The following is a 16,410-nucleotide window of genomic DNA, read 5'->3' on the forward strand; positions in this document are numbered from 1 at the left end:
TTCACTCATCAGATTAAGAAAATGAAAATACAATATTTCTTAATCTCAGTGTACCGTCAAAGAAGGGGGAGGGGATGGGGCTGAAATAAATTGGCATATATAACATATTTAACGTTATCAACTCTTTGTTAAACAGTTTCAATATATTAAAAAATATTCATATCAATAATATTAGTAGACTAGACAAAACATAACTTTTATTTCATTGATTGACTAATGACGGGTTTTTGTAAACATTATTTTTAACTGGTCCTCGTAGAGAAGATACAATTTCATTTCACTCCCAAGTGAGTAATTTTTTGTCGCGTAACAACAATGTCTAAAAATTGTGTTTTTGAATTATTTATCAACATCCCAGTTTAATTTGGCGTAGTAATGACAAATTGTCAGATAATCTCGATAACTGTAGTACGTGTACTATTATAGTAAAGAGGGTTAGATATAACTGGTTGAGAAGATAATTATAATGCACGGCAATATAACTTACATGGACACTATTTTTTTTCTTCAAATTATAAATACAAACACTGTTATTGGAGTATGTATATATATTTTCAAAAAATCAACTTGCTTGCTATAAGGAATTCTTCTGCCCTTCGGCATTGATATCAAAGTTTTTTTTTAGCCACTCCCAATTACCTGAGTGTGTTTTCTGTTTGTCAAGTGAACAGAATTTGAGAATATTATTTCAATCTATAATGTGTACTTAGGAACACTTATTAAACGTACTAGTATGTTCCCATTGGAAACTCTTAACGAATAACAATTTCTTTTAAATCCTCAAAATGTATAAGACTTTACGTTTGATTTTTGTTTTGGCATTTCGAATAGCGGCGTGAATGAGAATCAGATCATACCATGATATTGATTTATCAGAAACAGCAGTAATCTGTAAAGTGAGAATTATTGCTTTTGTGTAGTGATCCTGAACAAGAGACTTTTGGAACGGTCAGCTCGGTCTTGAAACACAGCAAGAAATATTCGATTCATCAATGTTTACGGTCGAAAAGTCAAGGTTTCTGAATTTAATTTCAGCATTATTATTGAATCACAAAATGGATGCAATAGTCTTCTTTGACTTATAAAGATATAATATCATTTTTATTCAGAAAGTTCAAAGAGGACATTCATAGGTTTGAGGAATAATGAATTTTAACTCCATGTATTGAGGTGTGGTTTAAACAAAATAATTCCAAAAAGGATCGATATGTTTTTACAGCTATCGAGTTGTAAGTGTTTGTTGTTTTCAATTGAAAAGTATCATCATTTTGAATTCTTGTCATTATATCATAATATAGATTCAGGCCAATGCTAATCATGTACCAAACAATGTGTACCACAAGATTATTAAGGTACATGTATGGACCAAGTATTTACCTGAAATATCTATTGCTACACATGTTTTGTTTTCAAAGATGTGTATATATTAAGAAGATTTTTTTTGTGAAGGACAGACTCATCGTTTTTCTTTTTTTTTTTTTGTAACTGTCTTGTGTTTTATTTTTAAATAGCAAAATGTCATATATATGTTTTTGGTCAACTTCATGATTTTTTTTCAATTCCAGGCTCAAACAATATTGGTGTTTCCTTGTTTTTTTTTAGATTGCTTACTTTCTTTTTTTCTAGCAATATTTATTCTGCTAAATCCAACTTGCCAAACATAACATATTTACAAATCTCGGTGAATTCAGCCTCAGTCGAGAATAACACATAAAAGAAAAGGTCTGTGGTACTCTATATCCCGTGGTTATAAAATCTATTTTCTAGAAAAGCCATAAAATTTACAACAGACAGTATTTACCCAGAACAAGTCTTGAGTAATTCACATCCCGTAGTTATAAACTTTATTTTAATTTTCAAGAAAAGTCTTTTGTATTTACAGCAGGCAATTGTTATTCCCTTTACGTCAGGATGTCGATTTTAATTTGAAAAAAGTGAAAAGAAACTGTTTACAGCTCACAAAAAGTGCATTTAATTAACCTTTTGTTAAAGTTTATTTTTCAAAACAGGGTGATGTTGTTGGTTTCTTTTATTCAAGTGTTCCATTGATTCAAATCCTTCAACATAACTTAACTTCTATCTGCGTATTAAGGGCATACGATACAGTATTGAACCTGTATTTACAAGTTGATGAATATTTGCATATAGGCTAATTTTTACCTCATTAAATCAAATATGTAATAAAAAATATACCTTCATGTGCTACTTTTTGAGTAAAATGAGTTCGAAATTTTGTATATTTGCTCAAAATTCAGATTTGTGTCCGTATTTTCTTTTTCGAAAGAAAGACATAACTTTTTTGTTTTAAAAGATAAACACAAAATGGTTTTTGTTAAATAATCGGTAATTTCTGTATTTTATAAGTATCATTAAAAATTATGCAATTTTTATTCCGAAATAACTCTATATTTATCAAATGTTCATGAATAGAGGAAAAAACGTCATTTTTTGCTGCATGTTTATCAAAATTAAAAAAATTGCGCTATTTACAGTTTTATAAAATTTGGGTCACATAATCTCCTTGCAAAATGAAACAAATTGCTGTTTTAAAAAATAGGGGTTCATGCACTCGTTTTCAAATTAAATCAGTTTGAATGATAAAAATCAGTCGAAAAATGCATCTTTTCCCGATATGTCAGAGTTTGACGTCGCAAAAATAACATTTTACGTTAGCAACGTCATTACATTCCCTGTAACTGTATCGTATGCCCTTAAAGCCTATCTTTTATGTTCTATAACATCGTCGAAAGAAAAGTTATATGATATGTGCATCAGTATAAATGCACATAGATTTTCGTGAATGTGAATTTCTCTATGCATAATTGAAAAGATGTTCATCTTTTAATAATGAAATTGACAACAAAATGCAAATTAAACAAATCATATATAAATTTTTAACATTTGCTGTAACAAACATATATAGAATATGATGGCAAATGGATAAAATTATAGACACGTTAACAGTTAATGAACAGACGAATTCAATTCAGTATTATTGAATAACTTCCTCAAGGGCAAACACAATCGTTTGCTTTGGCTTCTCTCAAACGATATGATTAGGATATTTATTCCACCAAAATAGATATACCAAATTAACAGTCGTCCTAGAGCGGTTTCCCCCTGAATTTCATATACAAACTGAATACTTCATGAAGATACATTGAAAACTACGTAAGTTTCCTTTTAATACTAGATACTCCACTTTAGCTGAATATAGCCTTTTTATTTCAGAATTTCTCCACAGAAACAATTTAATTGCATCAATACTATCAAAACCAAACGCTTCGCATAATTTACAATTAAATGCTTGAAGATTACAACACTTCCTATCAACTAAAAATCAAAATGGAACAAACGCCAATTAAATATCACTCGCTTCACTTATGAACTACTATTTATTGTGTTTTGTTTTTTATATTGGAAAGAGAAAGACCTTACTATGGATGTTCTGGATTCAATTAATTTATAATTCATTTCTACTATCAGGACTGTACTTTTTCATTGCGAAAAAAAACAGTTTAAAAACTTTATACGATTAGACCTTTTTGTTTTTAGAGCTACCCCGATTTCGAATGACATATGAACAGATATAAGAGACTGACTGTGTAAACTAATGCAATATTCTGAAAAAAATGGTCTACAGATTCTTTCTACGATTGATATTACAAGAAGCAATTAGCTTTCAAACTGGATCTTGGATTTACTATGTATGATATAACACCATACATAATCGGGACCGGTCACAAAAGAACATACCAAAGTAAATAAATATGTGACGAGACAGTATATGCCCAGCAAGAATCACAAAACGTGATATTTGTACTCAACATGCAAGCAGAGTGATTGGTCCACCGACTTTTGAACATAACAATTATAGACATAACTAATAGGTATAACGCTTATGATAGTAATTATTATACTAAATGTGTAGTATTCAATATTCAATATTTTAGTCTCCACGGCAGATTTTTTGTCCTGTTAATACATGTACATAGAGGTCATTCAATTTCATTGTGGGCTATGTATATTTTGTAATTATCGTCTGGTCAGAATTGGAACATTCACTCTAAAAAATAAAAGTGACACGCTTTCTGCACGTTTAAAACCCGAGGAACAATTCATCGTGAGCTTTGTCTGTCGACTGTTGCATGGACCAACTTTCTGTTCGAATCCAATATACCGTCATTAACCAGTGGCAGTTACAATTTCTTTCCTTCATTCTTAGCCGAATAACTGTTGCATTGCCTACTCATTGCATTTTTTGTGAATTTGTTCTAGTCTGACCATGCAGGAAATATCTTTCACTGGACATTAACACCGTAGGTATAGTGTCCGGCTATGATCGTGGTTTTTCGAGTGATTTGGTCCATTTTTTTCGAGTGTGGTTCAGGCTTTTTCGAGTGATAAAACATGCGATAAGTTCAATTAACGGATATTTCGTAATTTTAACAGTTTTAAACATTACTACGCATCTTATATTAAATACTATATATGTTTTGATCAACAAAGAAGCTCAGATTCCTTGTATTAAATAAATAAATTAGTGTTTGTTATTGTCCGGGTTTTTTCGAGAGAAACTGTGAATTCGTCCGGGTTTTTAGACAAATGGTCCAGGTTTTTTTTACAGAAAATTGAAGGTATTCTAGGCTTTAGAAAAATTCCTTTTTCTAGTTTATAACTGTAATTAAGTGAAGGACAATATCATATATTCCCAATAAGTCATCAAAAACATATCAAAATGAATCTTTTTTCAATTTAATGCAAATATTCTGTTTGAAGAGCGTTATACAACTATTTTCCAGTGTTCATTTAGAAATAACTTGATTTTTAATAAAACGGTGTCTATAACATTATGCAGTGATCTCATATTCATTTTAACTTCATTTCATGCTACTTTTGATTTTACAGTTAATAATATTTCTTGTGGTGAACTCCGGAGATTAATAATAGAAACCTATTAATAAAAAACATAAAAAACACACACACTTAATCCATCCCATTTTTATTGTCATTAAACACAAACTTTGAATAAAATTGCAGATAAAATCAACAATGAAATGAATACATGTAGTTCATTAGCCTAATTATGATCCTTTAGCAATGATAGACACATACAGAATGTGTATAGCATATGCTATCACCAGCTAGATTGTCAAGTGCTTCGAACGACACCAGGAACAATATTTTAATGTCTTGATTAATGTTCAAATTTTCTACTTTTTAGACCCTTTTCTTTTACTGAAAGGAAGTTATCATGGTGTTAAGTTGCTGTATGGCCAATTATTATACATGTATTTGTGAAATAAAACTCCTCCTCACAGTTGTAGCATTTAGTCATTTTCGGTTTCCATTTCTTAAACAATAAAATAAATATTACAAGATACAAGACAAATATATCATGAAATATCTAAGATGTATACTTTTTTAAGAACATACATCTCATCTTATAAAATATATGCATGTACGTCTCAATTCAAATAGTCTATGTTTATGTTCCAGACCATATGAGTATTAGGACCATACGTGTATGGTCACGACCATATGCGTATTTTCATATGGTCAAACTGTACGCGTATGGTCGGACCAGATGATAGATATAGTAAGATGTGGTATGAGTGCCTATGAGATAACTCTCCATCCAAATAACAATTTATACAGGTAAACCGTTATAGTAGGCCAAGGTACGGCCTTCAACACGGTTTCCATTTCTTAAACAATAAAATGAATAATACAAGATACAAGACAAATAGATCATGAAATATCTGAGATGTACATAAATCTCATCTTATACAATATATGCATGTACGTCTCAATTCAAATAGTCTATGTTTATGTTCCGGGCCATATGAGTATTAGGACAATACGTGTATGGTCACGACCATATGCGTATTTTGATATGGTCAAACTGTACGCGTATGGTCGGACCATATGATAGATATAGGAAGATGTGGTATGAGTGCCGATGAGACAACTCTCCATCCAAATAACAATTTATAAAGGTAAACCGTTATATTAGGCCAAGGTACGGCCTTCAACACGGGGCCTTGGCTCACACCGAACAACAAGCTATGAAGGGCCCCTAAAATAACTAGTTCAAAACCATTCAAACGGGACAACTAACGATTTAGGGGTGGGATTGGATAGAACAAAAAATTTATACGAAAGATAAAGTTATGTTACTTGGCGAAAAAAGTAATAAAGTGGCAAAAAATATATTGTTTTGACGAAAGAGGTGGCGAAAAAATAAGTGCCCAAAGTAGAACTCAATTTAGAATCATATAGGTATATCTTCTCATATATGTTATGATGGTATGATACTAAACCCCTAACGGGAAGGATTGTGCCTCATATTCAGATGATGAAGACATAATCTTTCAATCAGTTTAATTAAAGTCTGGAGCTGGCATGTCATTTAACTGCTAGTAGTTTGCTGTTATTTATGCATTATTGTCATTGTGTTTATTTTCTTTGGTTACATCTTCTGACATCAGACTCGGACTTCTCTTGAACTGAATTTTAAGGTGCGTATTGCTATGCGTTTACTTTTCTACATTGGTCAGAGGTATAGGGGGAAGGTTGAGATCTCATAAACATATTTAACCCCGCCGCATTTTTGCACCTGTCCCAAGTCAGGAGCCTCTGGCCTTAATTAGTCTTGTATTATATTTAATTTTAGTTTCTTGTGTACAATTTGGAGTTTAGTATGGCGTTCATTATCACTGAAGAACTAGTATATATATTTGTTTAGGGGCAGCTGAAGGACGCTTACGGGTGCGGGAATTTCTCGCTGCATTGAAAACCTGTTAGAAACCTTCTGCTGTTGTCAGTTATATGGTCGGGTTGTTGTCTCCTTGACACATTCCCCATTTTCATTCTCAAGTTTATACATTAGAAACGATTCAATAATGCAATAAACTTATGTATAACAACGACGGTTACATAAAATGTATTAATTTAATAGCTCAAAAGCTACCTAAAACAGCACAAGTTACAAGTTGAAACCCACTGTCTTTCAATTAATATCTAAGTTGGGTGTACTAGTATATCGTCGTTGGGCTTCGAAAATGTCGTATATGACTTTTTGGCTAAAAATACTTTTTGGCTAAACATACTTTTTGACACCAATGGTCTTGGTGGGAGGAAATCTTTGATATTACAAAATAGCATACAGTTATACCAATTAAAATGTGTGAAATAAGACATATTACAAAATTGCAATGTCAGTTGTTTGTAAAGTTTGCTTCCAAAATGTTGTAGAATGGCTTTGGGAAAAAATAATTGTACATTTCTTTATTTCTATGAAAATAATTTAAGTTCTTGGATAATCCAGAAATATCTAAGTTTTTATTTAACTGCTTTTAACAAAAATGTTCAAGTTCACATACGGCATTTTGGAAGCATGCAGTTTGCCAAAATTTTCAAAGCCTGTTTGTGAGATATTTTTTTCTTGAAAAAATTGTTATTTACAACATTTTAGAAGCTTTTCGACGATATGTTTTCTTTCCGTCTCTTGTATCAATTATTAGACTCTTTATCATATCGATTTTTTTGTCAGTTAGTAAAACAGTTGAACACTTGTTTAACAGTTCATTAAGACATTTTTGGAAGTTATCTTCGAAGTCGACATTTTGCTGTTAAGTAATTAACACTGGACACTTTAAATTTGCAAAACACTCATTTGCAAATCCGCCGCCGCCTCAAATAAGAGCTACAGTGTCATGTATATAACCAAAATGTGCGGAATTACATGGGATTCAATAATTTCATTTGTTTTCTACTGTTACTATTATATTTATTTTGCTATTTGATTTATAAAAACATGGGATTTTCAATATCCCATGGGACAGGGCAAAATCCCATGGGATTTACCATTATCCCATGGGATTTTGGTTAAATCCCATGGGATTTTTTTTTGGTCCCATGGGATAATTGTAGTCCCATGGGATATTTGTTGTCCCATGGGACAAAAAAAATCCCATGGGATTATTATTATCCCATGGGATTTTTAATATCCCATGGGACAAAATAAAATCCTATGGGATTCAAATTATAAATATATAGATATAAATATACAGTAATGTGTATGTTACAATGTATTCTATTTGGTAGTAAATTGTTATAAGATGAATCTTTTTAATTGAATATCTTTTTTCTTTGGAAATGTTAATTCAACATATTGTTCTATAACTGTTCAAAACTTAACTTTTAAACAACAAAGTAGATAATGTTAGTATCAATATATGTTTATTTAAGAATTATAGAATACTTTGAAACACTATTATTTACCATTTGAAATCAATGAAAAACTCTAATATAAGGCAGAACATACTAGTACTGTAAATTCAGAAATTATTGCGTGCATTTATTATTGGATTTTTGTCATTTAAGACCAAAATGAGATTTTAATTTTTTACGATTTTGAGATCAGTTTAATTTATATAAAATAATTCTGAATGGGAGTTTAAATTATTGCTTTTACAACTGTGTTGCAATTTTTGCAAATATAAACCCTCACAATAATTCTTGAATTTACAGTAGCTATTTAAGTAAATCTATTTTTTTCACAATATCTCTCCACACAAAACATTAATAGTTTCTTATCATCCAGCATTGTGTGATCTTATAGTCCACTTTTTGGTCATTCAGCACAGAACATTGACATTATTGTGGTTTCAATATCTTTTGGTATTTAAAAGATCTTCAAATCATTGACTGAGTGATGAAAATAATAGCTGATCCAACTTTTGTCTTTGATTTATTCTGGTCTTGTTTCTATGTTTTCTCCATTTATTCTAGGTGATGAATTTCAATCCTTCTGAAAAAGAACCAATAAAATCTGAAGTATTATATAAAATTTTTTGCATACATGTAGCAATAATATGATTTTTAATAAAAATAGCTATGCGGTATGGATTTTACTGATTGTTAAAGGTTGTCCAGTGTCATCAGTTGCTAACCTCTTACATCCTTTGGTCTCTGATGGAGAGTTGTCAAATTAGCAATATACCACATCTTCCTATTCTAATACTACCGGTATATAACAATCAATTAATTTATTCTTCTTTAAAATATTTGGGTATTTTCCCAAGTTATATATATCATATATATATATAAAGATCAATGTTAAAACTTTAGGCAATTATAATAACACATTCCATTATTCACTAGAATTTTCAATATATTATACAAAATGCAGACAACAGAAACAATATATATTTAAGCTTTTGAAGTTCTGACAGAGTTCAATTTGTGTTTAATTTCAATGTAAAAATACCTTGAAATCTTCAGACATATTGGAAATTATAACATTGATACAAAAAAATATATTGTTTTATACTTATTTTTTGTGTTGTTGGCTTGCTGTCTCATTTTACAGTTATACATACATCAATAATCTTCTTCTTTATTAAAAGTAAATATGGGATATTATTTTTATAATCTGAAAACATTATATTTCTATCGAATAACTTATTACCAAGTTTACAAACACCAACGTGTTTGTCAGATACTAGTTTTAAGACATGTATAAATGTTCCAGACCATATAAGTATTTGGATCGTACGTTTACGGTCCGAAACATATAAGTATACTCTTACAGTCCGACCATATGCATACAATCAGACCATTTGAGTATACCCGGTACTTGTACTGTCTAATACCAGAGCTCAACCAAACATGTACTTTTATTTCTACTGCAATTAAACTTTTTGTATTAATCTATTAAAGATTTCAGTTATGTTGATCTGTAATGTATATTTGTTTCTAATAAACTTGACCAACTTCTTAAAATTGGGCAGACTGTACACGTAGTCTTAATACTCATATGTTCTGGAACATAAACATGATTAACAAGAATTCGACAGGATGTAATGCTAAAATCCCTTAATATTAGTACTAAATTTTGAGTATATATATATATGTAAATCCACAGGCTACTTACTGAAATTCATGGCAAACACTCACTAAAAAATTAAAGAGGATACAATTTAGAGGAAGGACTGGACAGATGAATGCACAACACTATTAGGACAGAGCATAAAACTTACCAAAAACAAGATGTTTTACATTTATTCTTCAGAAGCAGGAAAATTGAAAAGTTTTTTTTTCTTTCTCTGCTGTCCATGGTATAAACTTTAAATTCATTCGTGCAAAATATGAAAATCTGCAAAAGTAGGACCTTGAACCTCAGCTTATCCACATTTTGACTTTTGAGCTGCATATTTTTTTTTCTTTTCATCTTGCTGACAATCTACATGATCTAAACATAAAAAATGATAAAAACATAATTCTAGATTAACTTTGTGTTTTTATTTTTGTTGATACAAACAATTTTTCCCAGCTTAAAAGGAAAACATCATCACAAAAAAGGAGGTCATACTAACCTCCGAAATATTTAAACAAACCAAAATTATTACTTGATTAAGATCTTGTCATAAATTAATAGCATTGATACTCTTATTTTTGAAGACCATATATATATATATATATGTCTTTTGCATACTTATATTCCTTTGTATGCATATTAAGATTAATTCCGAGGACTTAAATGTTAAATTAGCATGATTAATTTTACAGTTTCTCAGCTCCATGTGTACAATATGAGAGTATCTTGCAATACTGTATATTCTGATATTCAGAACATATTGTGAGGTTTTTATTAATGCAAATGAGAGCTGTATATCATTCTCATTTCTGAGACATATTTATGAGCTGAAGACCTGACCAGTGCCAAAATTTCCTCACTGCATTGAAGACCCATAGGTGACCTTCGGCCGTTGTCTGCTCTTTGGTTGTGTTGTTGTCTCTTTGACAAATTCCCAGTTTCTACTTCCCATTTTATAACATGTACGCAGATTTTTCGTAAATTACAATAATCAATCACGCAATTCTGTCCATTATTTATTTGTTATTGAAAATAAGCAAAAATAAATGCACACAAAATTTAACATTGTTTATAAAGGCTTTTTTTTTTATTCAAAACAGTTGCCTACACCGTTAATTTCCTTGTTTGATTTATTTCATATTTTTAAAGCCTTAATAGCTAGCTAGATGGTATGCCTGGATGGATCCAGCCATTTTATAAAGGGGGTTCCCTGTTTCCAACCCAGGATTTAGGAGGGGTGGTTCCAACTATATGTTCCCATTCAAATGCATTGATTGTCCAAAAAAAAAGGGGGGGGGTCCAAGTTGAACTTCCAACCCCTAGAATCCTCCCCCTGTGATCCGGATTTTTTTTCACTTAATTACTGGGGATCTCAACCATTTAAAAGTTTTTCAAACATGTGAGGGTGGGGGTGACCCCCCATGGACTCTGCCTACATTTCATTTGATGTGTTTAATTGTTCAATACAAGAATATATATGGTTTAGGGGTGGGGATCTAAACCGTTTACAAGATAATAGCACATTCTCAAATTGAACGGGATGGGGTGACCCCCAGGGACTTCCTTTTAATTTTAATTGATTTGTTTTATCGTCCCATTCAAGAATATATATAGTTTAGGGGTGGGGATCTGGACCGTTTACAAGATAATAGCACATTCTCAAATTGAACGGGGTGGGGTGACCCCAAGGGACTAACCTTTAATTTTAATTGATTTGTTTTATAGTCCCATTCAAGAATATATATGGTTTAGGGGTGGGGATCTAAACCGTTTACAAGATAATAGCACATTCTCAAATTGAACGGGGTGGGGTGACCCCCAGGGACTTCCCTTTAATTTTAATTGATTCGTTTTATTGTCCCATTCAAGAATATATATGGTTTAGGGGTGGGGATCTAAACCGTTTACAAGATAATAGCATATTCTCAAATTGAAGGGGGTGAGGATTACCCCCAAGGGACTCACCCTCCCTTCTTTCTTCCCCCAAAAATATCTGATCACCACCACCACCCCTTTTCCTCATTTCAATCACCCTGATATGATCTGATATAAATTTTAATAGTTTTATCACTTACAATAGGAATTTGTTTAAATTCCCAATTAATTCTAGTCGGTCAAATATATGAATAAATTGATTTAACCTTTATACCATTAATATCAACATATTGGTATAAGGTCGTTCCGGCCCCAAACCGATCCGGCCCCAAGTCAATCCGGCCCAAAGTCGATCCGGCCCATGTCGATCCGGCCCCAAGCCGATCCGGCCCCATAATAAAATATGAATAAACCATATTGATTTTGGAGGAATTTGTGACAATTTTTAACAGTATAAATGGAATTTGAAAAAGTGTCCGATGAAGAATGACAACAGGTCAGTGAAGTATTGGAGTACCAGTACTAATCGGAACTTAAAGAACTATTTTAAATCGATACGAAAATGAGTGCTATTGTGTCTGTTTGTATAGCAGTTTCTACATATTTTAAAATATCGGAAGTTATTTTCCATGATAACTTTTACTTTGAATGTCATGACGATTTTTATTCTATTTAGTTTACACACAGAATAGCTATTTGTTATTACACAAGATGAAAGACTTTTGTCATAAGAATCACAGTCAATTGAAAGAAAATGCTAATTACTGCTGATAAATGTTGATGTTTGAATTCTTTTTTATACGTTTTAATATAATTATACCCAATAATCTAGAAAACTTGTAATAAAAACATAATCAACCTGGTTGTTTTATACTCATCTTTAAAAGAAAATATTTTTCAAAGGCCTTTTTTATTTTTTAACCGTACACCTTTTACATTATAATAAAAATCATAAACATTTATGAATTACAATTAAAATATATATTTATTTTTATTCCTTATAAATATATTTTTATTGGGGCCGGATCGACTTTACATATGGGCCGGATTGACGTGGGGCCGGATCGACGTGGGACGGATCGACTTGGGCCGGATCGACCCGAAAGCCAACATATTTCATTTTTCATAAAGAAGGACAAAAGTTTTCTATGGGTAGAAATTGATAGTTGCTAATTTGGGAAGCTTTCAAATTCATAGCATGCCGGTGGAGCCCTGTGTTCAAAGTGCTGGTTTTTTTTTATCACCCTCGTTGTTTGCGGACTAACGATTTAGGCCTGTGAAGGATAATAGTGTGCGTGCATTAATTTTCTTTACCTTCTTAATTAATATTTTCATATACTGACGGCAAGTGTTGTAATGTATCAGTGTCTTATTTGAGACCAACGTGCTATTTACATGTGCGATCGAAAATGCAGGGGAAGGAAACTTGCCAATTGTGTTTATTTTTAATCCAAAATAAAATAAGCCGCCGTAAAATTAACCTTGGGTAAATTCCTCAAATTGATGACAGAGGCTTCTTTTTTTTAAGCTATATTTTTAATGACTTACACGTTTTACCATTATTCTTTTTCTTTCACTATTCTTTGTTCCTTTTTTTCTTTGCCCGTTATTCTCTATTCTGTTAATTCACATACACCATACCATACCCTCTTAATATGTGGACTTTCGGTGGTTTATTTTTTTAGTTCTGTGATAAGTCAATATTTCATGCAGGTTCATGAAATAATGGTTTTATGCATATCAGCCAAGATTGTGCGGGGAATTTTAATAAACAATTCAACACCTCACGTTATGTGAATTTGATTAAAATCGATGAACATGAATTTGATTAAAATCGATGAACATGAATTTGATTAAAATCGATGAACATGAATTTGACAGCTAGTAGTGACCCTTTTACAGGTAAAATTCAATTAACAAATTCTGACCTACTGGCATTCAACACAAATTACCTACTTGCTGTATATTGATAAATGTGATTGTATGTCAATACCTCAACATCGTGAATACGCCATGTGAGGTGTTGGTTATGTGTGCTACGGGGTCACTGGTGGCGCCTTCAAAACAGTGTGGAATTTTGTTGTTGAAAATTTAAGTTGTAAATTCCTGAAAAATGTACTTAATTCCGTTCAACTGCTAACATGTTATACGAAAATAGGATAAAAAAAAAGCAATGGGTATAAAAAAAAAAACTGAAGAAGAAAAGTAAAAAGGAAAAGAAAGTCGTTGAATTAATTATTTTACAATTGTTTAAATATATGCGATAATGTTTTAGGCAAATTGTCTTTATTTACAGATAAATGTATTTAAGTTCAGGAAATGATTTATTCTTCTGGCGGCTTCAAATATTTTTTTATCAATAACTTATACACAAGGAGACATTTTTGACTTTTGACAGCATGGACCGCAATTAATTAGCAAACACAAATTAAGACACAAAATCGTTTACAAATAAATTTTATAGATTCAGATTCATTCAATAGTTTATTATAGAAGGGAAAAAAGGGGGGGGGGGTAATACGCTCACATACTTCTAAAAAGATTTGCATATGAAAGCTGTCTAAAGATAATTTTAAATTATTTCAGGAGTTTTGAAAAAAGAATATATATATATACAGTTTAATTTTCGACGTCTATACTGTTCCAAAAAGGTGATTCTTTTTAAAGATTTGGTACTTCAGTTTCGACTCAAAATTTCTTTTTGAATTGTTAGATGGCAAACTATTTAGGATAAGATTGTATCTGTTCTTTAAGTTATTATGGTGATATTGGCGACGAGATTCATTATATTATAGCAAAGGCTTGTACAAATCCTTGATTAAAGAATTTCAGCAATATAAATAGACGAAAGTAGACAAACAATTATAAGATCTCCAAGCGGGCCAAATAGTACATCGAAAAAGATCTATATTTCTAAACGTTTTTAAATGATGTAACTTGAATAGAAAATTTCCCAACTATGTGAAGATTTTTTATATTTTTAAACGTCTTCAATTATTACATACCAAAGAAAAATTTATTTAGCATATTCATATAATTTTATATTTTTTTCCAAGTAAACTTTTTTTTGTAAAGTTTACTTCTATGTGTTTATAACCATCAACAGAGACACATTTTTGCCCTCACCAATGAGTCCTAATTATTAAAGATCAATTGACAAAATCAAATGATGATTGGTATTCAATATGATCATCGGTCATCCGTGACGTATTCTAAAATCCCAAATAACGGCGCATGTCGATAGATAGATAGATCGTTTATTAATTATCGTCTCGCCATTTAAATTTCACCAAGGGGTTGAAGCAATGAAGGACTTTATAAAACCAAGGATGTGTATAGTTACTATACAAATCCTTGATAAAACTATGTACATGTACTTATTAATATTTCTATAACAAATTACAAAAACGTTTAGTGTAAAAATCATCGATTTATAAATGTCTCTTTTTGCCTAAAATATATTTGCAGGTTTTGGCATTTTTGTAAATAACATTAATGTTTTGGCATCCCAATGCAAAACACAGGTGACAGCCGATTCAAACTTAAATAACTCCTTTAAAGTTGGTTTTATTTTATCAGAGACATATAATACATGTAATATATGTCTCAATACATGTATTTATGTCTCAAATTTTATCAAAACAAAAATTACAAGATTATGAAATAAGTTATGAATCGAATGAATACCCTCAACACTAAAATACATGTCCTAAGTGACTTTTTATGTCTTGCGTGCACCGAGGAGATCCTTAACGGTTTTTAGACGCACCATTATTATATATGCATATATTTGAAGCATTTTGTACATAATAGGTATTTATATGTGTGTATCAGACAAAATGACTTCCCAATTAGCAGAGGCGGATTTAGGTTTTTTTTCCAGCCCCCCCCCCCCCCCCCCACACACACACACACTAATCTTGAAAAATGGGAGATTATATAGGGAATCACTGAAGCATGCTTGGCAGAGACCCCTCTTAGGCAGTCAATGGGTCCCCACTTATGAAAATTTCTGGATCAACCACTGCTTAGTTCTAGTTATCTAAGGTCCTAGTGTGAAATATAACCAATAGGAATTGGTCTTTTTAAACACTTCTACATAGGCCTACATGTATACGTTTTGTCAAGGGTTGATTCATTACCGACCGTGCATGGGCTGTATTCGTTAAAAACTTCCATTTGTTGGTTCATGCAATGTTGAAATTATGTTTACTCAATGCGCAGTTACTAGTTACTGAAGTTGATATTTGCTACTTTTCTTCTTTATTTCATATACTAGTAATTGATTTTTTTATTAATTTCTTCGAAAAATTTGTGGTGTTTAAATAGGGAATAGACACAGATACCTAAGCACATTTAACAAAAGAAATTGTGTGTAATGCCATCAATCTGTATTACACGTAGACAAGATGTTCTCTAGAAAACTTTACGTTATACACACCGGAGAGTACACGCACTGTCGTAATGGAAAATTACTGTATGTTATAATTACCTGTAATCAGCTTTGCAACAAATCAGTTGACTGACCATGTCATTACAGTTCAAACAGATTTTCCTCAAATCAAAATGGAATATTGAATATATAAATCTTTAAAATTTAAAACTTTAAAAAGTACACTTTGACAAAATTATGAAATATAACGAATTGAACA

General features: G+C 31.3%; 1 long non-coding RNA gene across 1 annotated transcript; it reads right to left on the reverse strand.

Annotated features, from left to right (window-relative positions):
- Positions 1 to 8,372: 8,372 nt before the first annotated feature.
- On the reverse strand, positions 8,373 to 13,294 carry LOC143071317 (uncharacterized). Its single transcript, XR_012976864.1, has 3 exons — positions 13,073 to 13,294; positions 10,047 to 10,258; positions 8,373 to 8,815 (listed from the first exon to the last, which is right to left on the reverse strand). It is a non-coding gene; the product is annotated as an uncharacterized LOC143071317 (long non-coding RNA).
- Positions 13,295 to 16,410: the final 3,116 nt, after the last annotated feature.

This window comes from Mytilus galloprovincialis, chromosome 4 (assembly GCF_965363235.1).
Source record: "Mytilus galloprovincialis chromosome 4, xbMytGall1.hap1.1, whole genome shotgun sequence".
In the NCBI taxonomy this organism is placed as follows: domain Eukaryota; kingdom Metazoa; phylum Mollusca; class Bivalvia; order Mytilida; family Mytilidae; genus Mytilus; species Mytilus galloprovincialis.